This window comes from Scyliorhinus torazame, unplaced genomic scaffold (assembly GCF_047496885.1).
Source record: "Scyliorhinus torazame isolate Kashiwa2021f unplaced genomic scaffold, sScyTor2.1 scaffold_424, whole genome shotgun sequence".
In the NCBI taxonomy this organism is placed as follows: Eukaryota; Metazoa; Chordata; class Chondrichthyes; order Carcharhiniformes; family Scyliorhinidae; genus Scyliorhinus; species Scyliorhinus torazame.
The window spans coordinates 65,770-89,475 of NW_027308151.1; the positions used below are offsets into that span (position 1 = coordinate 65,770).

Consider the following 23,706-nt stretch of genomic DNA (forward strand, 5'->3'; position numbering starts at 1 on the left):
GTGTGAGTGGGTTACAGTTTATAGAGAGCTGGGCCTGGATTGCCTGTGACACAGGAGTTGTTGTGTAGCTGAGTGTGTGTGTGGGATACAGTTTACAGAGAGCTGAGCCTGGATTGCCTGTGACACAGGAGTTGTTGTGTAGCTGAGTGTGAGTGTGGGGTACAGTTTACAGAGAGCTGAGCCTGGATTGCCTGTGACACAGGAGCTGTTGTGTAGCTGAGTGTGTGTGGGGGGTACAGTTTATAGAGAGCTGGGCCTGGATTGCCTGTGACACAGGAGTTGTTGTGTAGCTGAGTGTGAGTGCGGGATACAGTTTACAGAGAGCTGAGCCTGGATTGCCTGTGACACAGGAGCTGTTGTGTAGCTGAGTGTGTGTGGGGTACAGTTTACAGAGAGCTGGGCCTGGATTGCCTGTGACACAGGAGCTGAGTGTGTGTGGGGGTTACAGTTTATAGAGAGCTGGGCCTGGATTGCCTGTGACACAGGAGTTGTTGTGTAGCTGAGTGTGTGTGTGGGGTACAGTTTACAGAGAGCTGAGCCTGGATTGCCTGTGACACAGGAGCTGAGTGTGTGTGGGGTACAGTTTACAGAGAGCTGAGCCTGGATTGCCTGTGACACAGGAGCTGTGTGTGTGAGGTACAGTTTACAGAGAGCTGAGCCTGGATTGCCTGTGACACAGGAGCTGTGTGTGTGAGGTACAGTTTACAGAGAGCTGAGCCTCCTGTCTCTCTCTGAGGCTACTTGTTTAAGCATCAGATCTCTCCCCGTTGCTCAGCGAGTGCTAAGATTCTGAAATGTGTAACGTTTTCCAGCTCTAAACTGTAGCGATTGCCTAAATGCACACACACAGGGACACACACACACACAGACACACACAGACACACGTGAGCTCCCGCTGTAAAAGCAGCAAGAGTGTTTGGAAGAAATGGATGTCTGTGGAAACTTAACATAAAGCAGCAAATCAGGATTGGCTGTACCTTCTGTAGTCGAAGATGATCAAGCTGCAATGGCCAGTTGTAGATGGTGTTCATTGGAATCTGCATTGTGGCTGAGGTGCTGAGGTGAGGGGCAAGAGAGAGAGAGAGACAGCCCTGGGATAATCCATTGAGCAGGGGTTGACAACACACCCTCCCAATCTCTGAGGTTTCTCTTGGTCTGGCCCAGACCTGGAGGAGGTGTGTTCAGGTGAGGGTAACCGTGAGCTGGTTGGGTATCATAAGTGGGGAGGTGGGGATTCTTTTTGTGACTCATTTGGGGTATTTAAAGAGTAGGACTCCATTTTCTCTCTCTTCACCATGTGGACTTGGTAAGTATAGGTGTCTTCGCTCTGTGTGTGTGAATGTGTGTGTGAGCATGGAGTCCCAGCTCTGATATTTTACACCCCACAGTACACTCCTGACTGAGATCTCTCTCCCCACCACCGAGGCTGAGCTGAGGGTGAATCAAGCCATGGAGATCACGTGGAAAGGTGAGTATGAAACTCCAATTTCTGTCTCTTTGATTCCTGCCTCATTCTGCTATTGACTCTGTCTCTTTTCAATCCACTCTCTCTCTCTCACTGCATTCCACCCAATCTCTCTCTCTCCCTGACTTTTTCCTGTTTCAATCTCTGTCTTTAATTGCATTATGATGTACGATCCAGCTTTTCTCCACGCTGACTTTCTCACCGTCTCTGTCTTTGTCTCTGTCTCTCTCTCTGTGTCTTTGTCTCTGTCTCTCTCTCTGTCCTTCTTTCTCTCTCTCTGTCCTTTCTCTCTCTCTGTCCTTCTTTCTCTCTCTCTATCCTTCTTTCTCTCTCTCTGTCCTTTCTCTCTCTCTGTCCTTCTTTCTCTCTCTCTGTCCTTCTTTCTCTCTCTCTGTCCTTCTTTCTCTCTCTCTGTCCTTCTTTCTCTCTCTCTGTCCTCCTTTCTCTCTCTCTGTCCTTCTTTCTCTCTCTCTGTCCTTCTTTCTCTCTCTGTCTTTCTCTCTCTGTCTTTCTCTCTCTCTCTCTCCTTTTTCTCTCTGTCTCTCTCTGTCCTTCTTTCTCTCTCTCTGTCCTTTCTCTCTCTCTGTCTTTCTCTCTCTCACTCTCCTTTTTCTCTCTGTCTCTCTCTGTCCTTCTTTCTCTCTCTCTGTCCTTTCTCTCTCTCTGTCCTTTCTCTCTCTCTGTCCTTTCTCTCTCTCTGTCCTTTCTCTCTCTCTGTCCTTCTTTCTCTCTGTCCTTCTTTCTCTCTCTCTGTCTTTCTCTCTCTCTGCCTTTCTCTCTCTCTGCCTTTCTCTCTCTCTGCCTTTCTCTCTCTCTGCCTTTCTCTCTCTCTGCCTTTCTCTCTCTCTGCCTTTCTCTCTCTCTCTGCCTTTCTCTCTCTCTGCCTTTCTCTCTCTCTGCCTTTCTCTCTCTCTCTGCCTTTCTCTCTCTCTCTGCCTTTCTCTCTCTCTGTCCTTCTCTCTCTGTCTTTCCTTCTCTCTCTGTCTTTCCTTCTCTCTCTGTCTTTCCTTCTCTCTCTCTGTCTTTCCTTCTCTCTCTCTCTGTCTTTCCTTCTCTCTCTCTGTCTTTCCTTCTCTCTCTCTGTCTTTCCTTCTCTCTCTCTGTCTTTCCTTCTCTCTCTCTCTGTCTTTCCTTCTCTCTCTCTCTCTCTGTCTTTCCTTCTCTCTGCCTTTCTCTCTCTCTGCCTTTCTCTCTCTCTGCCTTTCTCTCTCTCTGCCTCTCTCTCTCTGTCTTTCTCTCTCTGTCTTTCTCTCTCTCTGTCCTTTCTCTCTCTCTGCCTTTCTCTCTCTCTCTGCCTTTCTCTCTCTGTGTCTTTCTCTCTCTGTCTTTCTCTCTCTCTGTCTTTCTCTCTCTGTCTTTCTCTTTCTGTCTTTCTCTCTCTCTGCCTTTCTCTCTCTCTGTCTTTCTCTCTCTGTCTTTCTCTCTCTCTGTCTTTCTCTCTCTGTCTTTCTCTCTCTCTGCCTTTCTCTCTCTCTGTCTTTCTCTCTCTCTCTGCCTTTCTCTCTCTCTGTCTTTCTCTCTCTCTGCCTTTCTCTCTCTCTGCCTTTCTCTCTCTCTGTCTTTCTCTCTCTGTCTTTCTCTCTCTGCCCTTCTCTCTCTGCCCTTCTCTCTCTGTCCTTCTCTCTCTGTCCTTCTCTCTCTGTCCTTCTCTCTCTGTCCTTCTCTCTCTGTCCTTCTCTTGTCCTTCTCTCTCTGTCTTTCCTTCTCTCTCTCTCTGTCTTTCCTTCTCTCTCTCTCTGTCTTTCCTTCTCTCTCTCTCTGTCTTTCCTTCTCTCTCTCTCTGTCTTTCCTTCTCTCTCTCTCTGTCTTTCCTTCTCTCTCTCTCTCTGTCTTTCCTTCTCTCTCTCTCTCTCTGTCTTTCCTTCTCTCTCTCTCTCTCTGTCTTTCTTTCTCTCTCTCTCTCTCTCTGTCTTTCCTTCTCTCTCTCTCTCTCTGTCTTTCTTTCTCTCTCTCTCTCTGTCTTTCTTTCTCTCTCTCTCTGTCTTTCTCTCTCTCTCTCTCTCTCTCTGTCTTTCTTTCTCTCTCTCTCTCTCTCTGTCTTTCTTTCTCTCTCTCTCTGTCTTTCTTTCTCTTTCTCTCTCTCTCTCTGTCTTTCTTTCTCTCTCTCTCTGTCCTTTCTCTCTCTCTGTCTTTCTTTCTCTCTCTCTCTCTGTCCTTTCTCTCTCTCTGTCCTTCTTTCTCTCTCTCTGTCCTTTCTCTCTCTCTGTCTTTCTCTCTCTCTCTCCTTTTTCTCTCTGTCTCTCTCTGTCCTTCTTTCTCTCTCTCTGTCCTTTCTCTCTCTCTGTCCTTTCTCTCTCTCTGTCCTTTCTCTCTCTCTGTCTTTCTTTCTCTCTCTCTCTCTGTCTTTCTTTCTCTCTCTCTCTGTCTTTCTTTCTCTCTCTCTCTCTCTCTGTCTTTCTTTCTCTCTCTCTCTGTCTTTCTTTCTCTCTCTCTCTCTGTCCTTTCTCTCTCTCTGTCCTTCTTTCTCTCTCTCTGTCCTTTCTCTCTCTCTGTCTTTCTCTCTCTCTCTCCTTTTTCTCTCTGTCTCTCTCTCTGTCCTTCTTTCTCTCTCTCTGTCCTTTCTCTCTCTCTGTCCTTTCTCTCTCTCTGTCTTTCTTTCTCTCTCTCTGTCTTTCTTTCTCTCTCTCTCTCTGTCTTTCTTTCTCTCTCTCTCTGTCTTTCTTTCTCTCTCTCTCTCTCTCTGTCTTTCTTTCTCTCTCTCTCTGTCTTTCTTTCTCTCTCTCTGTCTTTCTTTCTCTCTCTCTCTCTCTGTCTTTCTTTTTCTCTCTCTCTCTCTCTGTCTTTCTTTCTCTCTCTGTCCTTTCTCTCTCTCTGTCTTTCTCTGCCCCCCCCCTGGCTGGGTTCGGCCCCCTTGCTGGATTCTGCCCCTCCTGCTGGGTTCTGTTCCCCCCCCCCCCGCCAATTTTATCCCCCCCGCGCCAATTTTATCCCCCCCCCCCCCGCCAATTTTATCCCCCCCTCAAATTTGCCCCCCGGCCAAAATTAATACCCCCCCCAAATTTAAACCTCAAATTTGCCCCCCCCCCCCCCCGGCAAAATTATTTCCCCCCCCTCATTTTTTTCTACAAATATTCCCCCCTCAAATTTGCCCCCCCGGCCGAAATTATTTCCCCCCCCAATTTTATGCCCCCTCAAATTGCCCCCCCCCCCTCAAATTTGCCCCCCCTCAAATTTGCCCCCCTCAAATTTGCCCGCCCCTCAAATTGCCCCCCCTCAAATTTGCCCCCCTCAAATTTGCCCCCCTCAAATTTGCCCCCCTCAAATTGCCCCCCCTCAAATTTGCCCCCCAGCCAAAATTATTTCCCCCCCAATTTTATGCCCCCTCAAATTGCCCCCCAGCCAAAATTATTTCCCCCCAATTTTATGCCCCCTCAAATTTGCCCCCCCCTCAAATTTTCCCCCCCCTCAAATTTGCCCCTCAAATTGCCCCCCCTCAAATTTTGCCCCCCTCAAATTTGCCCCCCCGGCAAAAATTATTTCCCCCCCCCAATTTTATACCCCCCTCAAATTGCCCCCCCGTTATTTTTTTTTTCTACAAATATTCCCCCCCAAATAATTTCAACCCTATTATACTCCCCTCCCCCCCACACATTCTTCCCCAAAAATATCCCCCCTGGATAAAATACATAATCCTCGGGTCAGGTTGGTTGTTCACACATTTTATTGCCAATGTAGATACAGAGCTGGGGGGGGGGGGGGGTTCCGTTCGCCCCCTTACAAAACCCTGACCCACATGGGGAGAGTTTAAATGAAATGAAGGTGCAAATCCACTATTTAATTTATTAAACACACCAGACCCCTCCTGCTCCCCACTTCTCCTTAATCCCTTCCTGAGGCTACGTTCCCTCCTGCCCCACCTCCTTAATCCCTTCCTGAGGGGGTGTTCCCTCCTGCTCCCCACCTCCTTAATCACCTGAGGCTGCGCTCCCTCCTGCTCCCACACTCCACCTCCTTAATCACCTGAGGCTGCGCTCCCTCCTGCTCCCACACTCCACCTCCTTAATCACCTGAGGCTGCGCTCCCTCCTGCTCCCACACTCCACCTCCTTAATCACCTGAGGCTGCGCTCCCTCCTGTTCCCACACTCCACCTCCTTAATCACCTGAGGCTGCGCTCCCTCCTGCTCCCACACTCCACCTCCTTAATCACCTGAGGCTGCGCTCCCTCCTGCTCCCACACTCCACCTCCTTAATCACCTGAGGCTGCGCTCCCTCCTGCTCCCACACTCCACCTCCTTAATCACCTGAGGCTGCGCTCCCTCCTGCTCCCACACTCCACCTCCTTAATCACCTGAGGCTGCGCTCCCTCCTGTTCCCACACTCCACCTCCTTAACCACCTGAGGCTGCGCTCCCTCCTGCTCCCACACTCCACCTCCTTAATCACCTGAGGCTGCGCTCCCTCCTGCTCCCACACTCCACCTCCTTAATCACCTGAGGCTGCGCTCCCTCCTGCTCCCACACTCCACCTCCTTAATCACCTGAGGCTGCGCTCCCTCCTGCTCCCACACTCCACCTCCTTAATCACCTGAGGCTGCGCTCCCTCCTGCTCCCACACTCCACCTCCTTAATCACCTGAGGCTGCGCTCCCTCCTGCTCCCACACTCCACCTCCTTAATCACCTGAGGCTGCGCTCCCTCCTGCTCCCACACTCCACCTCCTTAATCACCTGAGGCTGCGCTCCCTCCTGTTCCCACACTCCACCTCCTTAATCACCTGAGGCTGCGCTCCCTCCTGCTCCCACACTCCACCTCCTTAATCACCTGAGGCTGCGCTCCCTCCTGTTCCCACACGACATCTTGTTCACTGGAATAACTCACCCAACCCTCAGTGTGAAAATGTCACCGGTCTCCCACTCCCCCCAGAGACACTGACTCCTGCCTCTCCCCCCCCACCCCCGCCCCCCCCAGAGACACTGAGACTCCTGCACCCCCCGCCCCCCAGAGACACTGAGACTCCTGCACCCCCCCCCCCGCCCCCCAGAGACACTGAGACTCCTGCACCCTCCCCCCCCGCTTCCAAAAAAACAAAAGAGCCCAACACTTGAGTAGCCATCAGAATAATGAAACCCCAATAATGACGGACAAAGACACATTGACATTTATTCTGTTTCTCTCAGGTTCGAACTCCTGTCTGAGGATTCCTCGCCGAGGAAGGATTCTCTTTGTGTCGTCCAAGCTTCAAAATCAACTCTCCTCGGGAAGAGAAAGCTGGAAATTGATTACAGCAAAGCATTATTGAAATAATAAAGGCACAGCAACATCCTGGGACTGCCCCCAATCTGTTTTATAAAACCCATTTTATAAACACGGCCGAACGCTGCAACAGTTTAGTTGTTTCAAAAAAATATATTTTTATTGATAACAATAACAAAAGCAATAACAACATAACCATCAACATAGTAAAGGAGATATTTCCCACCCAACCCCTCCTGTACATCCCTTAACCATATTGCACTTTCCCCCCCCCCCTTCAGAGTGCTGCTTCTGCCGACACTTTAATTCGCCCCCAGAAAGTCGACGAACGGCTGCGTCCTCCGAGAGAACCCCAGCATTGACCCCCTCAAGGCAAACTTTATTTTCTCCAGCTTGAGGAACCCAGCCATGTCACTGAGCCAAGTCTCCCCGCTCGGGGGCTCCGAGTGCCTCCACGCTCGGGGGCTCCGAGTGCCTCCACATTAAAAGGATCCGTCTCCGGGCTACCAGGGAGGCAAAGGCCAGAACGTCGGCCTATTTCACTCCCTGTACTCCGGGTTCTTCTGACACTCCAAAGATCGCCACCTCCGGACTCGGCACCGCCCGGGTGTCGAGCACCTTGGACATTGCTCGAGCAAAACCCTCTAAGCTTCGGGCATGCCCAAAACATGTGGACGTGGTTTGCTGGGCTTCTCGCACATCTATCGTCTACCCCGAAAAACTTGCTCATCCTCGCCACCTTCATGTGTGCCCGGTGTACCACCTTAAACTGTACTAGGCTGAGCCTGGCACATGATGAGGAGGAATTAACCCTGCGGGCGTCCACCCACAGACCCGCCTCTAACTCCCCACCTAACTCCTCCCACTTGCCCTTCAGTTCCTCCACCGGGGTCTCCTCCGCCTCCAACAAATCCTGATAGATATCCGACACTTTCCCCTCCCCCACTCTCCCTGCTCTCTCCAGGACTGGTATTTACCCTCTTCCCCCTCTGTCTTCCCCCCCACCCTCTTCCCCCTGTCTTCCCCCCCCCACCCTCTTCCCCCTCTGTCTTCCCCCCCCCACCCTCTACCCCCTCTGTATCCCTCTCCCCCCCAATATCTCCCCCTCTGTCCCCCCCTCAGACTCCCCCTACCCTGCAAGTTTCCCCAATCTCCCTGCATATTTCAGCTTCTAATTCCTGTTGACTGTTTGGGTACAATCCCAATGAGGTCACCATCCCATCCTTGGTTCCACCCACAAAACATCGCTGGATGATTCCTCGGTTATTTCATCTTTTGACTGCTGCCGTGACGCTCCCCTTAATGAAAAAGGCAACTCCCCTTTCCTGCACCTCTGTCCCTCCTGGAGCACCTGTACCTATCGTGTCTATCCAGCTCTCTGCCATTGCTGAGGACTGCGACCCTTTCAGCCGCTCTGCTTTACAATTACAACACTGAGGGAGCACCCGATACCCAATTACAACACTGAGGGAGCACCCGATACCCAATTACAACACTGAGGGAGCACCAAATACCCAATTACAACACTGAGGGAGCACCCGATACCCAATTACAACACTGAGGGAGCACCCGATACCCAATTACAACACTGAGGGAGCACCCGATACCCAATTACAACACTGAGGGAGCACCCGATACCCAATTACAACACTGAGGGAGCACCCGATACCCAATTACAACACTGAGGGAGCACCCGATACCCAATTACAACACTGAAGGAGCACCCGATACCCAATTACACCACTGAGGGAGCACCCGATACCCAATTACAACACTGAGGGAGCACCCGATACCCAATTACAACACTGAGGGAGCACCCGATACCCAATTACGACACTGAGGGAGCACCCGATATCCAATTACAACACTGAGGGAGCACCCGATACCCAATTACAACACTGAGGGAGCACCCGATACCCAATTACAACACTGAGGGAGCACCCGATATCCAATTACAACACTGAGGGAGCACCCGATACCCAATAACAACACTGGGGGAGCACCCGGTACCCAATTGCAACATTGACTGAGCACCCGATACCCAATTACAACACTGAGGGAGCACCCAATACCCAATTACAACACTGAGGGAGCACCCGATACCCAATTACAACACTGAGGGAGCACTCAATACCCAATTACAACACTGAGGGAGCACCCGATACCCAATTACAACACTGAGGGAGCACCCGATACCCAATTACAACACTGAGGGAGCACCCGATACCCAATTACAACACTGACGGAGCACCCGATACCCAATTACAACACTGACGGAGCACCCGATACCCAATTACAACACTGAGGGAGCACCCGATACCCAATTACGACACTGAGGGAGCACCCGATATCCAATTACAACACTGAGGGAGCACCCGATACCCAATTACAACACTGAGGGAGCACCCGATACCCAATTACAACACTGAGGGAGCACCCGATATCCAATTACAACACTGAGGGAGCACCCGATACCCAATAACAACACTGGGGGAGCACCCGATCCCCATTGCAACACTGACTGAGCACCCGATACCCAATTTCAACACTGAGGGAGCACCCGATACCCAATTACAACACTGAGGGAGCACCCGATACCCAATTACAACACTGAGGGAGCACTCGATACCCAATTACAACACTGAGGGAGCACCCGATACCCAATTACAACACTGAGGGAGCACCCGATACCCAATTACAACACTGAGGGAGCACCCGATACCCAATTACAACACTGACGGAGCACCCGATACCCAATTACAACACTGACGGAGCACCCGATACCCAATTACAACACTGAGGGAGCACCCGATACCCAATTACAACACTGAGGGAGCACCCGATACCCAATTACAACACTGAGGGAGCACCCGATACCCAATTACAACACTGAGGGAGCACCCGATACCCAATTACAACACTGAGGGAGCACCCGATACCCAATTACAACACTGAGGGAGCACCCGATACCCAATTACAACACTGAGGGAGCACCCGATACCCAATTACAACACTGAGGGAGCACCCGATACCCAATTACAACACTGAGGGAGCACCCGATACCCAATTACAACACTGAGGGAGCACCCGATACCCAATTACAACACTGAGGGAGCACCCGATACCCAATTACAACACTGACTGAGCACCCGATACCCAATTACAACACTGAGGGAGCACCCGATTCCCAATTACAACACTGAGGGAGCACCCAATACCCAATTACAACACTGACTGAGCACCCGATACCCAATTACAACACTGAGGGAGCACCCGATTCCCAATTACAACACTGAGGGAGCACCCGATACCCAATTACAACACTGAGGGAGCACCCGATACCCAATTACAACACTGAGGGTGCACCCGATACCCAATTACAACACTGACGGAGCATCCGATAACCAATTACAACACCGAGGGAGCACCCGATACCCAATTACAACACCGAGGGAGCACCCGATACCCAATTACAACACTGAGGGAGCACCCAATACCCAATTACAACACTGAGGGAGCACCCGATACCCAATTACAACACTGAGGGGGCACGCGATAACCAATTACAACACTGAGGGAGCACTCAATACCCAATTACAACACTGAGGGGGCACCCGATACCCAATTGCAACACTGACTGAGCACCCGATACCCAATTACAACACTGAGGGAGCACCCGATACCCAATTACAACACTGAGGGAGCACCCAATACCCAATTACAACACTGAGGGAGCACCCGATACCCAATTACAACACTGAGGGAGCACCCGATACCCAATTACAACACTGAGGGAGCACCCGATACCCAATTACAACACTGAGGGAGCACCCGATACCCAATTACAACACTGAGGGAGCACCCAATATCCAATTACAACACTGAGGGAGCACCCGATACCCAATAACAACACTGGGGGAGCACCCGATACCCAATTGCAACACTGACTGAGCACCCGATACCCAATTTCAACACTGAGGGAGCACCCGATACCCAATTACAACACTGAGGGAGCACCCGATACCCAATTACAACACTGAGGGAGCACTCGATACCCAATTACAACACTGAGGGAGCACCCGATACCCAATTACAACACTGAGGGAGCACCCGATACCCAATTACAACACTGAGGGAGCACCCGATACCCAATTACAACACTGACGGAGCACCCGATACCCAATTACAACACTGACGGAGCACCCGATACCCAATTACAACACTGAGGGAGCACCCGATACCCAATTACAACACTGAGGGAGCACCCGATACCCAATTACAACACTGAGGGAGCACCCGATACCCAATTACAACACTGAGGGAGCACCCGATACCCAATTACAACACTGAGGGAGCACCCGATACCCAATTACAACACTGAGGGAGCACCCGATACTCAATTACAACACTGAGGGAGCACTCGATACCCAATTACAACACTGAGGGAGCACCCGATACCCAATTACAACACTGAGGGAGCACCCGATACCCAATTACAACACTGAGGGAGCACCCGATACCCAATTACAACACTGACTGAGCACCCGATACCCAATTACAACACTGAGGGAGCACCCGATTCCCAATTACAACACTGAGGGAGCACCCGATACCCAATTACAACACTGACTGAGCACCCGATACCCAATTACAACACTGAGGGAGCACCCGATTCCCAATTACAACACTGAGGGAGCACACGATACCCAATTACAACACTGAGGGAGCACCCGATACCCAATTACAACACTGAGGGAGCACCCGATACCCAATTACAACACTGACGGAGCATCCGATAACCAATTACAACACCGAGGGAGCACCCGATACCCAATTACAACACCGAGGGAGCACCCGATACCCAATTACAACACTGAGGGAGCACCCAATACCCAATTACAACACTGAGGGAGCACCCGATACCCAATTACAACACTGAGGGGGCACCCGATACCCAATTACAACACTGAGGGAGCACTCAATACCCAATTACAACACTGAGGGGGCACCCGATACCCAATTGCAACACTGACTGAGCACCCGATACCCAATTACAACACTGAGGGAGCACCCGATACCCAATTACAACACTGAGGGAGCACCCAATACGCAATTACAACACTGAGGGAGCACCCGATACCCAATTACAACACTGAGGGAGCACCCGATACCCAATTACAACACTGAGGGAGCACCCGATACCCAATTACAACACTGAGGGAGCACCCGATACCCAATTACAACACTGAGGGAGCACCCGATACCCAATTACAACACTGACGGGGCACCCGATACCCAATTACAACACTGAGGGAGCACCCGATACCCAATTACAACACTGAGGGAGCACCCGATACCCAATTACAACACTGAGGGAGCACCCGATACCCAATTACAACACTGAGGGAGCACCCGATACCCAATTACAACACTGACGGAGCACCCGATACCCAATTACAACACTGACTGAGCACCCGATACCCAATTACATCACTGAGGGAGCACCCGATACCCAATTACAACACTGAGGGAGTACCCGATACCCAATTACAACACTGAGGGAGCACCCGATACCCAATTACAACACTGAGGGAGCACCCGATACCCAATTACAACACTGAGGGAGCACCCGATACCCAATTACAACACTGAGGGAGCACCCAATACCCAATTACAACACTGAGGGAGCACCCGATACCCAATTACAACACTGAGGGAGCACCCGATACCCAATTACAACACTGAGGGAGCACCCGATACCCAATTACAACACTGAGGGAGCACCCGATACCCAATTACAACACTGAGGGAGCACCCGATACCCAATTACAACACTGACGGAGCACCCGATACCCAATTACAACACTGACGGGGCACCCGATACCCAATTAGAACACTGACGGGGCACCCGATACCCAATCACAACACTGACGGGGCACCCGATACCCAATTACAACACTGACTGAGCACCCGATACCCAATTGCAACACTGAGGGAGCATCCGATACCCAATTACAACACTGACTGAGCGCCCGATTCCCAATTACAACACTGAGGGAGCACTCGATACCTAATTACAAAACTGACGGAGCACCCGATGCCCAATTACAACACTGAGGGAGCACCCGATACCCAATTACAACACTTAGGGATCACCCAATACCCAATTACAACACTGAGGGAGCACCCGATACCCAATTACAACACTGAGGGAGCACCCGATACCCAATTACAACACTGAGGGAGCAGCCGATATCCAATTACAACACTGAGGGAGCACCCGATACCCAATAACAACACTGGGGGAGCACCCGATACCCAATTGCAACACTGACTGAGCACCCGATACCCAATTTCAACACTGAGGGAGCACCCGATACCCAATTACAACACTGAGGGAGCACCCGATACCCAATTACAACACTGAGGGAGCACTCGATACCCAATTACAACACTGAGGGAGCACCCGATACCCAATTACAACACTGAGGGAGCACCCGATACCCAATTACAACACTGAGGGAGCACCCGATACCCAATTACAACACTGACGGAGCACCCGATACCCAATTACAACACTGACGGAGCACCCGATACCCAATTACAACACTGAGGGAGCACCCGATACCCAATTACAACACTGAGGGAGCACCCGATACCCAATTACAACACTGAGGGAGCACCCGATACCCAATTACAACACTGAGGGAGCACCCGATACCCAATTACAACACTGAGGCAGCACCCGATACCCAATTACAACACTGAGGGAGCACCCGATACTCAATTACAACACTGAGGGAGCACCCGATACCCAATTACAACACTGAGGGAGCACCCGATACCCAATTACAACACTGAGGGAGCACCCGATACCCAATTACAACACTGAGGGAGCACCCGATACCCAATTACAACACTGAGGGAGCACCCGATACCCAATTACAACACTGAGGGAGCACCCGATACCCAATTACAACACTGACTGAGCACCCGATACCCAATTACAACACTGAGGGAGCACCCAATACCCAATTACAACACTGAGGGAGCACCCGATACCCAATTACAACACTGAGGGGGCACCCGATACCCAATTACAACACTGAGGGAGCACTCAATACCCAATTACAACACTGAGGGGGCACCCGATACCCAATTGCAACACTGACTGAGCACCCGATACCCAATTACAACACTGAGGGAGCACCCGATACCCAATTACAACACTGAGGGAGCACCCAATACCCAATTACAACACTGAGGGAGCACCCGATACCCAATTACAACACTGAGGGAGCACCCGATACCCAATTACAACACCGAGGGAGCACCCGATACCCAATTACAACACTGAGGGAGCACCCAATACCCAATTACAACACTGAGGGAGCACCCGATACCCAATTACAACACTGAGGGGGCACCCGATACCCAATTACAACACTGAGGGAGCACTCAATACCCAATTACAACACTGAGGGGGCACCCGATACCCAATTGCAACACTGACTGAGCACCCGATACCCAATTACAACACTGAGGGAGCACCCGATACCCAATTACAACACTGAGGGAGCACCCAATACCCAATTACAACACTGAGGGAGCACCCGATACCCAATTACAACACTGAGGGAGCACCCGATACCCAATTACAACACTGAGGGAGCACCCGATACCCAATTACAACACTGACGGGGCACCCGATACCCAATTACAACACTGAGGGAGCACCCGATACCCAATTACAACACTGAGGGAGCACCCGATACCCAATTACAACACTGAGGGAGCACCCGATACCCAATTACAACACTGAGGGAGCACCCGATACCCAATTACAACACTGACGGAGCACCCGATACCCAATTACAACACTGAGGGAGCACCCGATACCCAATTACAACACTGACGGAGCACCCGATACCCAATTACAACACTGACTGAGCACCCGATACCCAATTACAACACTGAGGGAGCACCCGATACCCAATTACAACACTGAGGGAGCACCCGATACCCAATTACAACACTGACGGAGCACCCGATACCCAATTACAACACTGACTGAGCACCCGATACCCAATTACATCACTGAGGGAGCACCCGATACCCAATTACAACACTGAGGGAGTACCCGATACCCAATTACAACACTGAGGGAGCACCCGATACCCAATTACAACACTGAGGGAGCACCCGATACCCAATTACAACACTGAGGGAGCACCCGATACCCAATTACAACACTGAGGGAGCACCCAATACCCAATTACAACACTGAGGGAGCACCCGATACCCAATTACAACACTGAGGGAGCACCCGATACCCAATTACAACACTGAGGGAGCACCCGATACCCAATTACAACACTGAGGGAGCACCCGATACCCAATTACAACACTGAGGGAGCACCCGATACCCAATTACAACACTGACGGAGCACCCGATACCCAATTACAACACTGACGGGGCACCCGATACCCAATTAGAACACTGACGGGGCACCCGATACCCAATCACAACACTGACGGGGCACCCGATACCCAATTACAACACTGACTGAGCACCCGATACCCAATTGCAACACTGAGGGAGCATCCGATACCCAATTACAACACTGACTGAGCGCCCGATTCCCAATTACAACACTGAGGGAGCACTCGATACCTAATTACAAAACTGACGGAGCACCCGATGCCCAATTACAACACTGAGGGAGCACCCGATACCCAATTACAACACTTAGGGATCACCCAATACCCAATTACAACACTGAGGGAGCACCCGATACCCAATTACAACACTGAGGGAGCACCCGATACCCAATTACAACACTGAGGGAGCACCCGATATCCAATTACAACACTGAGGGAGCACCCGATACCCAATAACAACACTGGGGGAGCACCCGATACCCAATTGCAACACTGACTGAGCACCCGATACCCAATTTCAACACTGAGGGAGCACCCGATACCCAATTACAACACTGAGGGAGCACCCGATACCCAATTACAACACTGAGGGATCACTCGATACCCAATTACAACACTGAGGGAGCACCCGATACCCAATTACAACACTGAGGGAGCACCCGATACCCAATTACAACACTGAGGGAGCACCCGATACCCAATTACAACACTGACGGAGCACCCGATACCCAATTACAACACTGACGGAGCACCCGATACCCAATTACAACACTGAGGGAGCACCCGATACCCAATTACAACACTGAGGGAGCACCCGATACCCAATTACAACACTGAGGGAGCACCCGATACCCAATTACAACACTGAGGGAGCACCCGATACCCAATTACAACACTGAGGCAGCACCCGATACCCAATTACAACACTGAGGGAGCACCCGATACTCAATTACAACACTGAGGGAGCACCCGATACCCAATTACAACACTGAGGGAGTACCCGATACCCAATTACAACACTGAGGGAGCACCCGATACCCAATTACAACACTGAGGGAGCACCCGATACCCAATTACAACACTGAGGGAGCACCCGATACCCAATTACAACACTGAGGGAGCACCCGATACCCAATTACAACACTGACTGAGCACCCGATACCCAATTACAACACTGAGGGAGCACCCAATACCCAATTACAACACTGAGGGAGCACCCGATACCCAATTACAACACTGAGGGGGCACCCGATACCCAATTACAACACTGAGGGAGCACTCAATACCCAATTACAACACTGAGGGGGCACCCGATACCCAATTGCAACACTGACTGAGCACCCGATACCCAATTACAACACTGAGGGAGCACCCGATACCCAATTACAACACTGAGGGAGCACCCAATACCCAATTACAACACTGAGGGAGCACCCGATACCCAATTACAACACTGAGGGAGCACCCGATACCCAATTACAACACCGAGGGAGCACCCGATACCCAATTACAACACTGAGGGAGCACCCAATACCCAATTACAACACTGAGGGAGCACCCGATACCCAATTACAACACTGAGGGGGCACCCGATACCCAATTACAACACTGAGGGAGCACTCAATACCCAATTACAACACTGAGGGGGCACCCGATACCCAATTGCAACACTGACTGAGCACCCGATACCCAATTACAACACTGAGGGAGCACCCGATACCCAATTACAACACTGAGGGAGCACCCAATACCCAATTACAACACTGAGGGAGCACCCGATACCCAATTACAACACTGAGGGAGCACCCGATACCCAATTACAACACTGAGGGAGCACCCGATACCCAATTACAACACTGAGGGAGCACCCGATACCCAATTACAACACTGAGGGAGCACCCGATACCCAATTACAACACTGACGGGGCACCCGATACCCAATTACAACACTGAGGGAGCACCCGATACCCAATTACAACACTGAGGGAGCACCCGATACCCAATTACAACACTGAGGGAGCACCCGATACCCAATTACAACACTGAGGGAGCACCCGATACCCAATTACAACACTGACGGAGCACCCGATACCCAATTACAACACTGAGGGAGCACCCGATACCCAATTACAACACTGAGGGAGCACCCGATACCCAATTACAACACTGAGGGAGCACCCGATACCCAATTACAACACTGAGGGAGCACCCGATACCCAATTACAACACTGAGGGATCACTCGATACCCAATTACAACACTGAGGGAGCACCCGATACCCAATTACAACACTGAGGGAGCACCCGATACCCAATTACAACACTGAGGGAGCACCCGATACCCAATTACAACACTGACGGAGCACCCGATACCCAATTACAACACTGACGGAGCACCCGATACCCAATTACAACACTGAGGGAGCACCCGATACCCAATTACAACACTGAGGGAGCACCCGATACCCAATTACAACACTGAGGGAGCACCCGATACCCAATTACAACACTGAGGGAGCACCCGATACCCAATTACAACACTGAGGCAGCACCCGATACCCAATTACAACACTGAGGGAGCACCCGATACTCAATTACAACACTGAGGGAGCACCCGATACCCAATTACAACACTGAGGGAGTACCCGATACCCAATTACAACACTGAGGGAGCACCCGATACCCAATTACAACACTGAGGGAGCACCCGATACCCAATTACAACACTGAGGGAGCACCCGATACCCAATTACAACACTGAGGGAGCACCCGATACCCAATTACAACACTGACTGAGCACCCGATACCCAATTACAACACTGAGGGAGCACCCAATACCCAATTACAACACTGAGGGAGCACCCGATACCCAATTACAACACTGAGGGGGCACCCGATACCCAATTACAACACTGAGGGAGCACTCAATACCCAATTACAACACTGAGGGGGCACCCGATACCCAATTGCAACACTGACTGAGCACCCGATACCCAATTACAACACTGAGGGAGCACCCGATACCCAATTACAACACTGAGGGAGCACCCAATACCCAATTACAACACTGAGGGAGCACCCGATACCCAATTACAACACTGAGGGAGCACCCGATACCCAATTACAACACCGAGGGAGCACCCGATACCCAATTACAACACTGAGGGAGCACCCAATACCCAATTACAACACTGAGGGAGCACCCGATACCCAATTACAACACTGAGGGGGCACCCGATACCCAATTACAACACTGAGGGAGCACTCAATACCCAATTACAACACTGAGGGGGCACCCGATACCCAATTGCAACACTGACTGAGCACCCGATACCCAATTACAACACTGAGGGAGCACCCGATACCCAATTACAACACTGAGGGAGCACCCAATACCCAATTACAACACTGAGGGAGCACCCGATACCCAATTACAACACTGAGGGAGCACCCGATACCCAATTACAACACTGAGGGAGCACCCGATACCCAATTACAACACTGAGGGAGCACCCGATACCCAATTACAACACTGAGGGAGCACCCGATACCCAATTACAACACTGACGGGGCACCCGATACCCAATTACAACACTGAGGGAGCACCCGATACCCAATTACAACACTGAGGGAGCACCCGATACCCAATTACAACACTGAGGGAGCACCCGATACCCAATTACAACACTGAGGGAGCACCCGATACCCAATTACAACACTGACGGAGCACCCGATACCCAATTACAACACTGACTGAGCACCCGATACCCAATTACATCACTGAGGGAGCACCCGATACCCAATTACAACACTGAGGGAGCACCCGATACCCAATTACAACACTGAGGGAGCACCCGATACCCAATTACAACACTGAGGGAGCACCCGATACCCAATTACAACACTGAGGGAGCACCCGATACCCAATTACAACACTGAGGGAGCACCCGATACCCAATTACAACACTGAGGGAGCACCCGATACCCAATTACAACACTGAGGGAGCACCCGATACCCAATTACAACACTGAGGGAGCACAATTATTAATTACAACACCGATTTAGCTCCTGCTACTCAATTACAGCACAGATGGAGCATCTTTACTTCATTACAACAATGTGGGACGAGAGAATTTTACTGTCAAAAACTCATTAAAGTCAAAGATAATGTCTCCCGAGCCAATGGCTCCAGGATTGCCGCTGTTTCCTCATTCAGTATTAATCCTGACGCTTCACCTTCCATCAGTCACCTCTCCCTCTCTCACAAACACTCGGAAGTCAGTATGTTCCATGGTACAGTGGCAGCGCACAGTCCGATCCCACAAACTCCCTAGAACATTTACCTCTCTCCAAACAAACTACCCCCTCTTACTCCACTTCAATATGTCCCTCATCCTCGCACAGCAGGATCCCACACACACACTGCAATGTGGTATCGGCCGGATTTGAAAAAAAAAAAAGGTGTTTGAGGTGAGAATTGCCGCAGTTGTTGTGCGAAGAATGTGGGGCGGGGTCTAGGGAGGCTGGAACCCTCCCATCCGTGGGCAGGGTGGGTACAGAGGGATATGGGCCAAATGCGGGCAAGCGGGACTAGCTTAGTGATAGAAACTGGGTGGCACGGACAAGCTGGGCCGAAGGGACCGTTTCCATGCTGTAAACATCTTTCACTCTGTGACTGGCCTCCAGTCGCACAAACAGCCTTCTCCCACCTCCCTCTGTCTCCTATCACTAACTCAGTTCTGCTTCCAAGTTACCCCATCTCCCATGTGCATTTGACTTCTTTGTCAGTCTCCCATGTGGGGCCTTGTCAGAGGCTTGGCTGCAACCCAGATAAACTACATCAACTGCACCACCCTCATCTGGTCACCTCCTCCAATAATTCAGTCCCATTGGTTCAGCACGGCCTCCCTCTGCCACGCTGACTATTCCTGATCAAAGCTCGCCTCTCCCAAGTGGAGAGTGATTCTCCAGCCCCACCGCCCCACGTCAATATTGCCCTCAGCCTCGCACAGCAAGATCCCACACTGAACACCGTCAGATCCGGTGTCTTTATCCCCCCTTCCCTTGACCCACCAACCAATGTCCACCTCTGCTTTGCTGTCTCTGGATACCCCCTCCCACCCCATCGCCTCACTGGCTCTCTTTCACCCACACAGCCCCCAATATTCCCCACCCCCCAGTGTGGACAGTGTCGCCTTGCGAGGAACATGGGGCGGGTTGTGTGGGCGCAAGGGGAGGGTGCTGGACCCTGACTCTACACCAGGAAACCCCCATCCACGATTCTTGTCTCTCTCTCCGCTCCCTCTGGCTTTGCACTCTCCCCTATCTCCGTCCTAATTGCACAATCAGATCCAATCACCCTCCAGTCAGTGTACATGAGCAATGAAGGCAATTCTACACAGCAAGATCCCACTGGCAGTACCACGATGGTGCAGGACACCCCTCCCACACACCCTGTCTCTCTCCCCCACCCCTCCAGATCCCCTTCACATCCCCAGCCTTCAACTTCCATCACTTACCTCTGCCTCCATCTCTCTCTCTCTCATTTCATTTCTCTCTCTCTCTCTTTTCATTTCTCTCCCTCTCTCACTTTTCATTTCTCTCCTTCCCTCTCTCTCATTTCATTTCTCTCCTTCCCTCTCTCTCATTTCATTTCTCTCCCTCTCATTTCATTTCTCTCTCCCTCTCTCTCCATTTCATTTCTCTCCCTCTCTCACTTTTCATTTCTTTCCCTCCCTCTCATTTCATTTCTCTCTCTCCCTCTCTCTCATTTCATTTCTCTCCTTCCCTATCTCTCCATTTCATTTCTCTCCCTCTCTCACTTTTCATTTCTCTCCCTCTCTCTCATTTCATTTCTCTCTCCCTCTCTCTCCATTTCATTTCTCTCCCTCTCTCACTTTTCATTTCTCTCCCTCTCTCTCATTTCATTTCTCTCTCCCTCTCTCTCATTTCATTTCTCTCTCTCCCTCTCTCTTTTCATTTCTCTCCCTCTCATTTCATTTCTCTCTCTCCCTCTCTCATTTCATTTCTCACTCTCTCTCTCTCTCTCTCTATCCCTCTCTGAGCCTGATCTGCACAGAATCAGACCGCACAGAACAGGCCCTTCCACCCACCAAGCCTGGAGAGACAAGGCTGAGAGGGAGAGGGACTGAGAGGGAGAGAGGCTGAGAGGGAGAGAGGCTGAGAGGGAGAGAGGCTGAGAGGGAGAGGGGCTGAGAGGGAGAGAGGCTGAGAGGGAGAGGGACTGAGAGGGAGAGAGGCTGAGAGGGAGAGAGGCTGAGAGGGAGAGGGGCTGAGAGGGAGAGAGGCTGAGAGGGAGAGAGGCTGAGAGGGAGAGGGGCTGAGAGGGAGAGAGGCTGAGAGGGAGAGGGACTGAGAGGGAGAGAGGCTGAGAGGGAGAGGGACTGAGAGGGAGAGGGGCTGAGAGGGAGAGAGACTGAGAGGGAGAGAAGCTGAGAGGGAGAGGGGCTGAGAGGGAGAGGGGCTGAGAGGGAGAGGGACTGAGAGAGAGAGGGACTGAGAGGGAGAGAGGCTGAGAGGGAGAGAGGCTGAGAGGGAGAGGGGCTGAGAGGGAGAGAGGCTGAGAGGGAGAGAGGCTGAGAGGCTGAGAGGGAGAGAGACTGAGAGGGAGAGAGGCTGAGAGGGAGAGGGGCTGAAAGGGAGAGGGGCTGAGAGGGAGAGGGGCTGAGAGGGAGAGAGGGAGAGGGGCTGAGAGGCAGAGAGGGAGAGGGGCCCAGAGGGAGAGGGGCTGAGAGGGAGAGGGGCTGAGAGGGAGAGAGACTGAGAGGGAGAGAGGCTGAGAGGCTGAGAGGGAGAGAGGCTGAGAGGGAGGGGCTGAGAGGGAGAGGGGCTGAGAGGGAGAGGGGCTGAGAGGGAGAGGGGCTGAGAGGGAGAGGGGCTGAGAGAGAGACTGAGAGGGAGAGGGGCTGAGAGGGAGAGGGGGCCCCCCTCCTTACACTCTGTCTCTTTCCACTACCCTTCCTGAGCCCCTCACAACCCCCCTCCCAGCCCCTCCCTGTTCAGCTGCCCTTCCCTCCCTCCATTTCCCCATCTCTCTCTCTCTCTGCCTGCCTCTCCCTCTCCCAGCCTCCCTCTTTCCCTCAATCTTTTACATTTACAGTCAGCTCGCGGGTGTTTGTAAGTAATAGGGAGCCAGGCGAGTGCACAGCTCGATCCCACACACACACACAACCTGCTCACGGACAGGGGAACAATTTAAACACTGAAACCAGGAGCAGGCCATTCGGCCCTTCCAAGCTGCTCTGCTATTCATCATCACGGCTGACCATCCGACTCAGTAACCTGTGTGTCCCCCCCCCCCCACATCCTCTGATCCTCCCCAGAGCTGTGTCCTTCTTTAAAACAAGCTGCACAGCAACATTATCCAGGGTGGATCTTTATAAACACAAAATTCTCAGATTCACAAATGTGGACAGGCAGACAGAGAGAGAGAGAAATCCAGTCAACACCTCAATAAACTCAAAATGCTTGCTGCACATTGCACTGAATCCCTCAATTCACCCCCTTCTTTCGGGAGGCACTTTCCGGGTCATCTCTGCCCAGCAAGACTCCAAGGCACCGTTACCAATCTCCGTCCCCTTCTCTCCCCCCCTCCCCCTTTACTGTATTCTCTCTCTCCTTTCCCATTCTCTCTCTCCTTTTCCTTTCTCTCTCTCATTTTCCTTTCTCTCTTTCCTTTCCCATTCTCTCTCTCCTTTCCCATTCTCTCTCTCTCTCCTTTCCCATTCTCTCTCTCCTTTCCCATTCTCTCCTTTCCCATTCTCTCTCTCCTTTCCCATTCTCTCTCTCCTTTCCCATTCTCTTTCCTTTCCCATTCTCTCTCTCTCTCCTTTCCCATTCTCTCCTTTCACATTCTCTCTCTCCTTTCCCATTCTATCTCTCCTTTCCCATTCTCTCTTCTTTTCCTATTCTCTCTCTCCTTTTCCTTTCTCTCATTTTCCTTTCTCTCTCTCATTTTCCTTTCTCTCTTTCCTTTCCCATTCTCTCTCTCCTTTCCCACTTCTCTCTCTCCTTTTCCTTTCTCTCTCTCATTTTCCTTTCTCTCTCATTTTCCTTTCTCTCTCTCATTTTCCTTTCTCTCTTTCCTTTCCCATTCTCTCTTCTTTCCCATTCTCTCTCTCCTATCCCATTCTCTCTCTCCTTTCCCATTCTCTCTCTCCTTTCCCATTCTCTCTTCTTTTCCTATTCTCTCTCTCCTTTTCCTTTCTCTCATTTTCCTTTCTCTCTCTCATTTTCCTTTCTCTCTTTCCTTTCCCATTCTCTCTCTCCTTTCCCACTTCTCTCTCTCCTTTTCCTTTCTCTCTCTCATTTTCCTTTCTCTCTCTCATTTTCCTTTCTCTCTTTCCTTTCCCATTCTCTCTTCTTTCCCATTCTCTCTCTCCTATCCCATTTCTCTCTCCTTTCCCATTTCTCTCTCTCTCCTTTCCCATTCTCTCTCTCCTTTCCCATTCTCTCCTTTCCCATTCTCTCTCTCCTTTCCCATTCTCTCTCTCCTTTCCCATTAATTCCAGTAAAACACGGGCACTGTGCGATTGGTAAATTGAACCAGGCCCCAATCGCGGCCTTTTCCGTTCCAGGCCCTTTGTGAG

At 51.2% G+C, this 23,706-nt stretch overlaps 2 long non-coding RNA genes across 2 annotated transcripts in view; one reads left to right on the forward strand and one right to left on the reverse strand.

Moving 5' to 3' along the window:
• The first annotated feature begins 1,312 nt into the window (after window positions 1-1,312).
• On the forward strand, window positions 1,313-6,728 carry LOC140406284 (uncharacterized). The gene is made up of 2 exons (XR_011939119.1): window positions 1,313-1,468; window positions 6,581-6,728. It is a non-coding gene; the product is annotated as an uncharacterized lncRNA (long non-coding RNA).
• The window catches only part of LOC140406285 (uncharacterized), a 31,709-nt gene continuing 14,541 nt past the window's right edge, over window positions 6,539-23,706 (reverse strand). Inside the window, exon 2 of the long non-coding RNA XR_011939120.1 lies at window positions 6,539-6,671. This is a non-coding gene — a long non-coding RNA (uncharacterized lncRNA). The remainder of the gene's footprint in view (window positions 6,672-23,706) is intronic.